At 39.3% G+C, this 13,837-nt stretch overlaps 1 protein-coding gene across 1 annotated transcript in view; it reads right to left on the bottom strand.

Moving 5' to 3' along the window:
* The window catches only part of STK32C (serine/threonine kinase 32C), a 227,502-nt gene that overhangs the window by 204,942 nt on the left and 8,723 nt on the right, over positions 1-13,837 (bottom strand). The window lies entirely within an intron of this gene.

Here is a 13,837-nt window from a genome sequence, read left to right as displayed (position 1 = left end):
CAAGACCTTCTTAAAAACTCATTTCTAATCAGTGATGCCACAAGAAGTGAGTTTATATTTTAAAAGAAATACACTGCATCTTCCCCATGTATGGATTTCCTAGCGAGGTCCATATCATGTCTGTCTCTTAGAATGTAAACTGTATGCCTCTGACCCCACTGTCAGCACTAAACAACCGAACAATCTATCTGCAATTTTTCAACCTATTGCTGTGACACCTAGGTTTTATGTGACCATGAAATCAAATCACAAAAAGAAATCACTTTCTTCTTTTCTAGGGCTCTGCCATTTATAAAATGATATGAGCTGATTTGTATTCAGTCACAAGCTTAAAATTATCAAGATGCTGCAACTATCTTCTGAAGCTTTCATAAGCCCATATACTCACCAAACATGTTTTTTGTTTGGGAATACCTGGGTTTGGAGTCTGAAAGCCATCTGAAACAATATGTCGTGGCATTCCAAACATTTACATTTTGCTCCACTGAGACAGTCACTGCAGGCATCTGCTGAAATGATGGCAAACTTGGAAACTTTATAATGCCACAACAGGGAATGTGATTATTTAGAACTTCAAAAGCATGCTCTGTATTTTATTCCAGATCTATAGACCTTCTGTTCTCAACAGCTTGTAGAGTGGCCTGTGGAGAACAGATAAGGTAGGAATTTGTTAGGACAAATTTTATCAAGGAAGCCCATCAGTTCTGAAATATTTAAAGTGACATTTCAACTCTATTTCTGACTTTTCTGGGTGTGCCCTCACCCCTCTTAATCAATGAAATGCCTCAAGGATTGTAGTTGGGTTGGTTACAGCATATATTTTCTCTACTTAATGTTAGGCAAGCAGTCTCTGCTGCCTTCGGGATTTGTTTTAACCTTATGTTCTTTCTTAGACTACCCATAAACTCAATTGTCCCTCTAGGCCTTGCAAAATCTCTCTCCTTTTCCTTCAGAAGATGTCTGGGGTGTTTGTGATACAATTAAAGGAGGTGACAAAAACAATATCAGCTGAATGACATTATATAAGTTGTCAGCATGAAGCAGCAATTGCCAGAATCCACTAACTGAGTTTAGTGAGCAGAATATTGTTGCTCAGTTAAACTATGGGCCAGATTCACCACTATTCTCTGGCTGCTTTGTACTGCTGCAGTGAAGCAAAACAACCATATTCCTGATTTAAATGGCAAGTCACTGGAGTGGCACAAAACAGCCGGAGTAAACCAGTGAATCTAACCTGTATTTTCCCTCTTTACTGCTTCAGTCTTTAGGTCTATGCAAAAAAAAATGCTCATTTTTCCCATAGTAGATATCATAGGGGCAACCCCCTCCTGCATATTAGTTCAGCAACACACTACTGCACCATTTTTTCATCCTTTCCAGCTCTTCCTTCACTCTGGGAAGCAGCAAGATCAGCCTTTAACGGTATCCACACTGGTTCTCCTTGTCAGCAATCCACTTTAGCTGAACACCATCCCAACTTCCTCTGTGCATTTATAAGGCCCATCACAATGGATGCAGGTCAGTCTAGCTGGTTACCCAATGTCCTTGCATTTGCAGCACATGATTCCACCGGCTGAGCAGACTTCTGTCCTTTTCCCATCCCACACCTGCCACAATTCTCCCCAGAGAATTTAGGGCCTGCTCCTATTCCCACTGAAATCACTGGCAACTTTCCTATTGACTTCTATGATGGAGGATCAGAGCCTAAATGCCCTAAAGTAGCATTTTTATGGGGCTGTCCATTTCCCATGGGGAATTTTTCTTTGCTATTACTTTAATTATGCTTCCTTGCTAGATGGCTTGCAATTTCACTAGTTCATACTGCTGTTGCTGTTCCAGAGTTAGCGCCATATTTTTTCAGAAAGTTCCTGGTTAAAATCCCAAATGATGATGATTTTCTTACTGATAAAGTCACAATGCTTTCCTTATAAATGCTCTTATAAATGCCTCTTTATTGTCAATGGATTTTGTGCCCTTTGGTAAAAGCTCCCTTTTCATATAGTACATTCCTTTTTGGAGTGGAATGGAATGCTTATCAAGCTTCATAAGACTGATGGCACAGTTATTCTTAACTCCTTCTTCAATGATGGTAAGTGAGTTATAAAACACTTTCAACTTCACTCTCCATTGCATAAATTAATGAATTGACCTGTGCTTCAGTGCTCTCTATCTTTTAAGCTTCATTGCAGTTCAGAGTCTGGTTAAGTTTTGCTTCCACTCAGTCGATTCAATGGACATATCAAACTGAAAATAGTGTGGAGGGTTCAACATTTGTATCTTATCTTCCTCTTATTTAGATTCAAAAGAAGGTAATTTCTGATCCTGGTAAAGAATCAGTCAGTTTCTTTTAACTCCCAAGAAGAAAGGGGTTAGAATAAGGAAACCAGTATTATCCATAAAACTTCTCTTTCTCTACCTTAAAGTAGAGCTTCTGCTTAGAACTCTTCCCAGACTTCTCCTGCCAGGCTTCCTTTCACAGATTTACAGAAACAGTTTAGACATTCTTGCACTAGGCACTGAGTAATGACTCCAGCACCAGGCACATTGTATGGAACACTTATTTTAAAGGTCCTAACGATACAAACTCTGTTTCAAACAAATGGCACATTAGAATCACTCATCTGAGAAAATTAGTATCATGAGAACATTTCCTATCTAATTATTCACAGTGGGAAAGTATCTTTACCTCACTTCTAAAAGATAAGAGAATTACTTCAATGTTGAAATGTCTTGAAGTTCCAGAAATGAACCCTTTAACCTCCTTGGAAAAGAAGCACTAAGTCAGTCATAAAATATTTACTAGCAGCTCAATCCTTCTCTACCTTAGGGAAAGGCAGACGTGAAAACTCACAACTTTCTTAGTCTTGGGGGTGGTGTGTGTTTTTAAACAGCTGAACACTATTTTTAAATGTACATTCTGTGTGCATTGTATATAACTTACACTGGATTTTTTTTAAATGGATAAACTTCAGCCTCCTGGTATCTGCACACATTTAATTCCCACAAAAGAATGCATTTGCCTTTTTTGTCCCCAAAGATGAATTCAGGGTACCAGTGATTACACATCTAACTACTTTATTTGCACCTAGATCTAGTAATTTAAAAATAGAAATACTGAGGTTTGCACATGCCGTTTATGGCAAGCACAAGCAGAAAATGACATGACAGATAACAGAGGATAGATGCCCTAAAGGCATTTGATTAAAGGTCAGATTTAAAGATCAAAGAGCTAGGAAAACAATGCTGATGCAGGATTGGACTGAAAAGAATTTCAAGGTAGAGAGTAGCTAATATGCAGAGTTAGAAATACTTTTTTTGTAAGAGTTATATAAGTGTTTGGAAGAAAAGGATAATTAGTGAGCAGGCCAAGTTCTGAACCCAGAGGTATCCAGAAGGTTGCCAATGAAATCAGCAACAGTATTGCCTGAGAGCCTTGCATGTGCATCCAAAAGCACAATTTGGATCATTGTGGGAGTACAATTGCTTAATAGGAGGTATCTGGATACGTTTTTGGTCAATTAATAAACCATATGTGCAGTCAGATGGACTCTACAGAATTCTAAAAATCGTTAGATAGTATTAACTGAGAGAGAAAAATAGCACACCCAAAAATATGAAAAATATATTTGAATATAAGATGTATATGTATGTTTTTTAAATGTATTGCAATATACATTTTCCAGTCCCTATGGTGCATACTGTATGATTCATTTAAAAGACAATCTACTTCAATACTTTTTTTTAAAAAGGATTTCACTGAAAATGTATGTATCTAAACTGAAGTTAGACGAACATAGAATAACCAAAGCATGGCCCTAGAAAAAGAATAGTGTCTATTCTCATGCCTAGGCCCTAGTCATGTTTACAAAATGATAACTTAAGTTAATTCTACTCTTATGCTCAAAACTCCAGATTTGGCTCTGTTATATCAATGTAAATCCAGACTGGTGTTTCCCCATATTCATGTTGGTCTGACTGAGATAAAATATACACATTGTCGGCTATAATCTAAGTCAACCAAAATGATTGATTTTTTTCCTGGAAGAAGAAAGGAGAGATAGCACAAACATGTTTTAAACTCTGATTAGTGGTATGCCAGAATGATTTTCAATTACCAAACCATCTGCATGTAAATATTTCTGCATTATACAAATCACTCAAAAGAACTCCCTATTATTTTTAATTGATAAAAGATAACGCTGAAAAGGAGTAGAACGGGTCATTTTTAAAATATGCTTTTCTCAGAGAGCTGTAGCCATTTTATAAGCCCATCAACTGACTCCAAGGGATATAGGCCTCCATTCACAAAGGTACTTGGCACCTAAACTGCACATTTTAGTGCCTAAATTCTAGCTGTAGGCTCCACTGCAATCCACAAAACTCCTGTGGAACCCTGTAGGCTCTTCATCTCACTTGGTGCCTACATTTCTGCCACTTCTGGGAATCTAAATGCCTGTCTCCCATCTAAGCCCCAGAGCTATCCACAAACCAGGAAGAGACAGGCATTTGCCCACCTATCTTGCGTGTAGGGCCTGATCCAGTAGATGTGCTCAGTGGCCATTTACTGGATTGGCTCCCATTCAAAATCTAGGAGGAGAGTGGTGCCGCCACCACCTTATACAAACTTTTAGCACAGTGGTGAGACCACTCAGCTGGGACTTAGGGGAGAATTAAACCAGCCTCTCACATCTGCCAGAGGGCAGGGAGAGGGGATTTGAACAGAGGGTCTCCCACCTCTGAATGCTCTAACCACTAATCTATGGAATATTCTGATGTGCAGCTCCCTCGGTCTCTCCTGTTGAAGCTGTTCCACTGTGGATAAATACTTAGTAATTAGGCCAGAGAGTGAGTGAGAGTAACTGACTCTGTAGCCTACTGGTTCAGAAACCCAACTGCAAGATAGGTGATCCAGCATCTACTCCCACTATTTCAATCAGGTGTTCACTCATTCTCACAAGAAATTATTTAGGCACCTAAGCTGCCTGACTCCAGGAGAGGGGTTCACTTTCTTGGATCACTAGCAGAGATAGTATCAGAGGGGTAGCTGGGTTAGTCTGGATATCTAACAAGCAACAAAGAGTCCTGTGGCACCTTATAGACTAACAGATGTATTGGAGCATAAGCTTTCGTGGGTGAATACCCACTTCGTCAGACGCAACGTCAAAGTGGGTATTCACCCACGAAAGCTTATGCTCCCATACATCTGTTAGTCTATAAGGTGCCACAGGACTCTATTGCCTTTTAGCAGAGATAGGGGCCTTCCTGTAGCCTGAACTTGAGCATCTCTCTCTCTATCACAGGGGAAGGGCTTGGCACACGCCATTTGATACCCTCATAAGTATACTGGGAGCTTAAGAGACTATAACTTAAAAGTGAAAGGGAGGGTAAGGCAAATCAAGGCATTGTCCTTTCCTTGATAAGTAATATAGTTTGATTTTTCTGGATTATGCCTTACCTTTACATACCTGTGTTGTTTTCACTTAAATATTTTTTCTGATGGTCTTTAAATTAGACTGAAAAATACATACATCAAGCTACACAATTAAACACAAGCCTAGCCCACCAGAAATTACCTTTTGGGGCTGTTTCACAGTTGTGGGAATTCTTGGCATTCCACACCATTACCTCTACAGAAGAGTCTCTGCCTACAGCTGGCTTCACCATCATACCAAGCCTATGTGAATGATGTTGAGGTATTATACTGAGGGAACTGGAGAGAGTCCTCCAATATTTGTCTAGACATCAGTTTTAAAAGCTACCACTCAAAGACTTTAAATTATTAGTCCCACCTATTGGCCTTTGCCTCTTCTAACCACTTTAGAAGGTAGCAGGCAATAGATGCTATAAAAAGCTATAAAAAGCTCTCTGGATAAGTTCCAGAAAAGAGTAGTCAGCCAGGAAAGAATGATGTTTTAACTTTAGTATTTTACCTAAGTTATTTTAATGCTTATGATATCTCCTCACAATCCCCACTTCTTACTCCTCTGCAGCATTTATGGACTTGCCATTCCAATACAGCCAGGGTTATTGTTCTGCTTTGAAATAACAAGCAAAATTATCTGTACTCCCAACCCACAGCCATTCAAGAAGGTCACAGTCAGAAAAATAGATTGCAGACCAAACTGATAAATGTTTTTAAAGATTAGTAATTATCTGGACCTGGAGATGCAGCAGCTCTGCTGATTAGAGCAACAGGCTTATTTTTTCCCCTCCTCTTTTTAAACAAATCTTTTATCAAGTAATTTACAGCACATGGAAGCTTAGCGAATTCATCTTTGACCTTAATAAATAGGATTGTGGATTTTATGGCAGCCTTACTGGGCACCAGTCCATAGTTTTCTAATCAAAACCCACAATATTTCATTCAACAGAGCTGGCAATTCCTGCTAAGCTGAGGTCAAAAGGAATCATTCTTTGACTCCGTCACAGGGTGAGCTGTCCCTTTAAGGGTGCTAGGGCTCTGCCTCAGCTGGGCCAGGTTTAGCTCACCTCCCCAGCTGAAGAGAATGAAATCAGGGATCACCTGATGGGAGTATAGGACTAGAACCTAGGCTTCACAGGGAGTATATGGGCAGCCTAAACTTAGTCTGAGAGAGTTTAGGAAGGGAGTCGGCTTAGAAAAGGGTAGTTGAGAAAGTTCTGGAGTTCCTAGGAAGGAGAAAGACACCTGCAAGAAGCAGGAGTCTATTAAGGGATAAGCCTCTGGTGAGATTCCTGACCTGTAGGGAGAAAGAGCCTGCTTGGGGAGAAACCCGAGACTGGGAGGTTAGGGAAACCTATTATAAACTGAAAGGACTAATGCAGCCTAAGTAGATGATTTGTGTTTTGAACTTTGGTCCATTCTACTCAGGTATTTAGGCTCCTAATTTCCACTGAAATCAATGGAGCCTAAATACCTGAGTGGATCTGGGTCTTTGTCAATACAGCAGACTTCTAAAAGGGGAAACTGATCAGAAGAGACACACAATATGAAATCTGATTCTGTAGCAAAGAAAGGGAAACTGAGACCACAGCAAGGCCTGATGCTGGATGGCTAAGGGGAAGTAAAGAAATTGAAAATCAAGAGGTCACTATATCACCAGATTTAATGACACAAAAATCTTTGGAAAGAATTCTTGATATGTATGTAATCTTGTATAAGAACTTACCAAATAGTCAATTACAATAATAGAATATCAATGCTAGTTGTTCTCTGCACATAAGGTCTGATTCTGCTCTCAAGCTGGAGTAAATCAAGAGTAACTCCATTGATTTCAATGGAGTTATACAAATGTTAACTCAGTGTAAGTGCCATCAGATCCACAAGATATGGAGCTTTCACACTGTACAGAGACACCAGGAAAAGAATAAGACCCAAATCAATAAAGTCTTGTATTTTGGTGAGTAATCTTCAGTCAAGGGAGTAGTCCCCACTGAGATCAGTGGAATGACCTATGTGAGTAAGGAATTGCAGAATCAGACCCATAAAAGAGCGCATTGCTATACATGTTGCTTATAATTTTATAAAGTTCTATTTTTTGTATAAACTACTTTTTTTTTTCCCCCCCAAAGCCCGCTGTTGCTGCTCTGGTACACCTTCAATAACTTCCTCCCTCTCTGACAATTTAATTTTTCAATTGGAAATGTATTAATGATTTTGATACAGTTCACTTGAACTCAGTAATGATGAGGCACAGCCGAAGATGATCATCCTTCTGCACCTGTTTTTCTTTTATTCAATTGGCCATTGGTTATTACAGTCTGCAAATGAGGGGCTATATCTAGACTTTGTGTAGCACCATTGAAGTCAATGGAATTTACACAGGGATGAACTTGGCCCCATCTGCCTTAGAAGATATTTCTGTGAATCTACAGAACTAGTGGAGGGATTTTCAATTTGATCCAAACATCTACAAAATAAACCATTTGGCAGGTTTCCAGGTAATAAACCTGTCAACTAAATTATGTAAAAAGATTTTCCCAACCAAGAGACTATATTGCTACCTAATAAAAGCTTCATGCGGCTCCTTCAAAAGCCAGCTTATCACCCTAAAGGGAGGGAAAATGCAACCTCTTGCAAGTTAGCAGAATATAACTTTCAGAAGACTATCTTCATTTTCGCTGATACTTCATTTACTACATTACACTAGGGCCCATCCCTGCATGCAAAATGCCCACTGGGACTTCGATGGGAGTTAAATGTGCATAAAAACTTTGGGACTAGGACTAACATGTTCAAAAGCACATCAGCTCATAAGTCACTTATGCCCCAATCTCAAAAGTGACTAAGGGACATGAAGCCTAAGTGTCACTGACTTTCAATGAGACTTAGACTCCTAACTCACTTCTGTGAATTTTGAACATTTTACCTTAGGCTTACCTTGAAAAGGACATGAACAACACTGACAAAACAGATAGATTGATCCTCTCCCTTTACAAAATTAGGTTGTTAAAAAAACCTCTGATGCTGAATAAATGCCAAACCCTCCAAAATGAGGGCTACGACTGATGGCCAACCCAATCACAGTAAGATTACCAGGATAAAACTCAGGGAATATATGCCCCTGACTCTGCTACATCCATGTTGGTGAGATGGGAGAAGATTGAAAATGTGATTCCTGCTCTCCACATGCATCACAACAGTAGAACTGACATACAGAGCAGCAGAATAACATGATGGTCGCACAGGGACTCCACATTGTCAGCAGATCTTAAGGCTGGGTTTATTGGTGTCTAGCCACTCAAATAAAACTCATGCTGCTGAAGTGCTTATTTTGGGGGTGTGAACATTTTTGTGCCAGTTAACATTGAAAGTGTCCCTTTTTAAGTGCATATTTTTTCTTGTTAATGAATGTACATTATATACACTTTCACAACAAGAAAGTATAACATCCCAAAATGTTGTTTCCTTTGCATTACAACCACATTTGAAAGGTAATTCATGTTTTCTTCACTTTTTACTTTCATCATGTCTTTTTTCCTTATTTGGCAGAGACCGGCTGGAAGGGTAAATGAAGGTGGGCATCAGTAGGCTGAGCAAAGGAGGTAGACAGTATACCCATAGGTACTGTTATAGGGCAAAAGTTTCCCAGCAGTGGAAACAGTGCTTTTAAAGTTGGTAGGAGTTCAGCTTGCAGTGTTACTGTCATTTCCCCCTGTTATGGAGACCAGTAGAATTACACTGGTGTAGATGAGTGGAGTATCAGATCCTTCTTGGTTTATTCAATGGGAGGAACACCTATGCAGCAACTTAATCAATCTGGGTAACTGATATAGTGAAAGCATTATCTGACTCCTGTGGATTTGTGTGTGTGTGTGTAATTCAGATTGTTTTTTTCCAGTGTTGATATGTGAATTGTGCTCTACAAAATATGCTAAAGGCCAGGTTCACTGAATATACTGGGGTTGAGCAAGGTGTAAGTCAGCAAAGAATTTAGGCTGATATTTCTAAAATGAAAAGCCAATAAAATAGCCTTGCTTCTTGCATATCTGAGCTGGTTCTGTTTCTGCAGTTGTCCAATTAGTCATTGTATTAAACTGTATCAGAATTCCCTGCCTGTAAAAGAAAAAATAATTACTCATTACATATGCCCTAACCTTTCTTTGTGATGGTGCATTGCTTTAATATTTCACTCTGATTACACTTTAAAAAACAAAAGCATCTGGCTCTTTACAAAACTTAACTTAAATGATGATGGCGAGAAAGAGAGAACTACTGCATGGCAGTGATGAGCTGAAAGATTGCATTACAAGTGTAATAACGTATTAATTTACTGCCCAATATGGGCTAGGAGCTTGCCAAACAAATAAGGAGACATTCCCCCTGCCCAAGTGACATTACAACCCATCTAGGTGAGATATGGAGGTGGAAGACAATAAAAACAAGTGACTGAGTGGAGATACTCAGTATGGGACTTGTAAGTCCACCTTCATTTTTTCTTCCCCTCTGTGTCTTTCTCATCATGATGACTTCATACAGGTCAGGATGGGGGCAGAGGGAGGGCTAGGATGAATGTGCCTACTAGAAGAAGCACATTTTAAGCTGAAATTTGAAAGAGGTGAGGTTTGAAAGAGGTGAGGTTGGAGAGATGGCAGACCATGTCAGGAGAGAATTCTAGGCACAGGGGGATGCATAGAAGGAAGCATGAGAAAAGAACGGGAGAATGGTGTGCAGTGGCTATGATTTGGGTGCTTATATTGGTCTCAGGCAGTCTGATTACATCCTAATAATATTCATGCCCCTATAAGGTCTCCTACATATGGGGAAAAAATAATTAAGAAACTCCACCACATTCCTGTTGCAGAGTTCTTGATTCATGTTCCCAACAAGGTAGGGGTCAGGGTCTTACAGAGAATATAAGAGTTATGGCTTTAAATCCTTGTGAAGCCCAAGGGTCCACAGAGAAATGAGGCTTTGTTCCTAGACCCCTTTAACAGCTGTTCCCCAAGAGCAGCTATATTGCAGAATAAGAGGCGTAGAACTAGAACTATTAATGTACATTTTAAAGTGCTTTGTGGTGTTTTCAGACCCTTCTGATTGTGTGAATTGCTTTATTCTCAGTTTTCCTTAATTGTGCTCCAAATATCACAATGTTTTAAAAAGAAAAAGGTCTCGTTTTCATGGAAACCTTCTCCAAAATGTTCCTTTCTCCACCTTATTCCTGAATTTTTCCAAATATATTTTTGAGACATATAGAAGTGACAAAGTCTGGAAAACTGAAGAAAATATATGTAGGGCTGGTCTACACTGGGAACTTACATCAGGCATAGCTACATATCTCAGGGATATGAAAAATCCACACCCCAAGAGACATAGTTATGCCGACATATCCCTCAGTGTATACAGCGCTAAGTTGATGGAAGAATTCTTCCATTGACCTAGCTACCGCCTCTCAAGGAGGTGGATTACCTACGCCACGGGGAGAACCCCTCCTGTCCGTGTAGGTAGTGTCAACACTGAAGCACTACAGCTGCAACACTTTAAGTGTAGATATAGCCTTAGATTGCTTCGAACTTGATTCTGATTCCAAGTCAGTTATGAACAGCTCAGCTCTGGTTCTGTAGGATTAGGACATCAGAGGAAACTCAGTCAATTATCAGACAATTCACTTTAGTTTATCTGCATACTGCAATCTTATTGGTAAAAATGTGGTAAACATCCTTTTGGATTTTTCCCTGTACTCTGTCATCTAGTGAATCAGACTTATCTCCTGGCTGTCATATAAACAGCAAGCTAGATTTTATAGCTGAGGCAGCTTACCTAGCCTTGACATGACATTTTAAATTGTTAAGTAAAGTAAAATCATTTTTGTGCTATGCCATCCTTAACTGGAGTTTGTTGATCTCAACTAGCTCCTTTAACACTGATTTTTTTAAATGAATATATCCATTAAATATGTATGTAAAATGAACATTGCAAAAACCCCATTGTCTGGTCTAGTCTTGGCTGTAGTCATGTATTAAGCATATTTCACAATTATTGAAGTTTTGAAGTACACATTTTTAAAAATTATGCATGTTACACTTTATATTTCATGTTGATAAATCAAATACATTAAACACACTAAAAACCGCATGATTGGATCATCATCTGTCACAATCTCTCCACCTAGTCCCATAGTCCTCCACCAAACATTGTTCAAAACTGTCCTGAAATCAAACCATAGTTTTGAAAAGCACCTCTGAAATGTTTCTCCTGTTTTGCTGTTACTTTTGTGTTTCATTAGTAAGCAGAAGCAAATAATGATATAGAATACTAGGCATCTACCTGATAGCTGCCCTCCACTTATTTCTGAGCATGCACAACTGACAAACAGAAACATCAATGTTTGTAGTAGTAGTAGTTAGAGCTGTAAGCAAACAGCGCTTTTCACACAATGTAAAAAAGCAAGGTCTATCCCCAAAAGGCTTCCTATCTAAGAACCTGATCCTGCAAGGTGCTAAGTTTCTTTGCCTTCTGGTTCCTGAGCAATTAGGATGCACTTGGATTACATTTTTGCAGCTTTTCTCCACATCTGTGAGGACCAGAAACTTAGTTTAAAATGCCATGATCAATTGACTCCAGGAGCTGGGGCTTTATGAAAAACACCAAATATCACAATACTCATGATAAAACTGTCAGTTGACAACACAGCATGATGTAGCTGCTCTCAGGACAGAGGTGTTGAAGGAGTCCAGGAACAAAGCCTGATTTAATTGTGGATCCGCAAACTCCACAAGGATTTAAAGCTACACCTCCAGTGGCTTCAGTTTCTCAACACCTGGCTGGAGCAGACAGGATCAGCTCCAGAGGAGGAGTTAGAGAGCATATGGAGGTGTGTAAGGAAGAAGAGTGGAGATAAAGGTAAAACACTTGCAAACATGATTAAATCTACATACACCCTTGATGACGTCTCAAACCACTTGAGTTTTTCTCCCAAGATTACTACAAAGATAGAATATGCTGATGCATATATAAACCTATAGATCATCAGTACCTTGTTCAAAGTTAAAACGGAGATTATTTTAAGCACCTTACCCCATGTTTTGCAATTTCATGTCTGTTTCCATGGGGACTGGAGCAGCACTGTAGCAGCTGGCAGCAGGGCTGTTAAAACTATTGTAAATTTCAGCTGTGACTGCCAGTGAGAAAAGTAAATGCCATTTTTTTCCAAACACTACTTTACAGACTTTAAGCACCGTTAGAGTCCTGTAGACTCCTAAGTGTTATAGCTTTTACTAGACAAACAGTCAGGAAAACACCATCAAGATGTAGCAAAGAATCCTGTGGCACCTTATAGACTAACAGACGTTTTGTAGCATGAGCTTTCGTGGGTGAATACCCACTTATTCACCCACGAAAGCTCATGCTACAAAACGTCTGTTAGTCTATAAGGTGCCACAGGATTCTTTGCTGCTTCTACAGAACCAGACTAACACGGCTACCCCTCTGATACTTGACACCATCAAGATGCTTAATGCTGCTTCCCTTTACATAGAAATAATTATTGTAGAATGATGATATTTTTCAACCAGAGCACTCATAGCAGTCTTCCATGCAGCTAGACTTTTCACAAATTAGATTTTTACTGCAATTTTATATTTCTATATAGATATGATGGATACAGGAGCAAGGATACGTGGTGTGGTATAAAGGTTTGACTGCCAGAAGTTTCAAATGGCTGCCTTCCTCAGGAGAGGAGAAAACCATATTTAAATATTGCATTAAGAAGTTAAATCTAAGTAAAGTTACTAAAGCTGAGATTTTCAAAGGAGCCAGGCACCCAACTTCCGTTGCAATTCAGTGAGATTTGGGAATCTAACCCCCTTGGTCTTCTTTCAAAATCCAAACCTATATTTTTCAATATTTAAAAATGGTTTAGCTATTTCTGTGATAAGGAGAAAAGGCTCATTCTCAGTCATCCCCAACCCCACATATTTATTAAAAAATCTGTACAATTGTGGTAGACAGCAAAGATCTATAATGTTCAGAAGGAAAGCTAGCCTCTAAGGAGATGAAACAGGCTTAGAAGCACTGCTGCCTCCCACTTCTTCCTCCACCTACAAAGGCAGGAAATCAAATATACGGGATATGCTCACCAGCCTGACATTTCTAGCTTCTTATCCTAATAGACAATCCTTGGTCATTTCTCTTTTAATTATTCCAGTAAGGTGGATTCTACCAGTACTTCCTGGCTTAAGGAATTAAAATACTGATTGTCCTTTGGGGGGGGGAAGCCCTACATTCTATATAACCTAATTTGAGGATTATTCCTGTAGTATTGACTACAGTGAAAGCTTTTCTGAGAAGACAATAAGAGTTGTGCCTGTGGAGTGCATGACTGAGCTCTTTATTAGACAGGTTAATTTTGGTATAAAT

The sequence above is a fragment of the Mauremys mutica genome, chromosome 7 (genome assembly GCF_020497125.1).
Source record: "Mauremys mutica isolate MM-2020 ecotype Southern chromosome 7, ASM2049712v1, whole genome shotgun sequence".
NCBI classification, from domain to species: domain Eukaryota; kingdom Metazoa; phylum Chordata; order Testudines; family Geoemydidae; genus Mauremys; species Mauremys mutica.
Note: the sequence above shows the minus strand (reverse complement) of the source record. Positions and strands in the feature narration are given on the sequence as shown.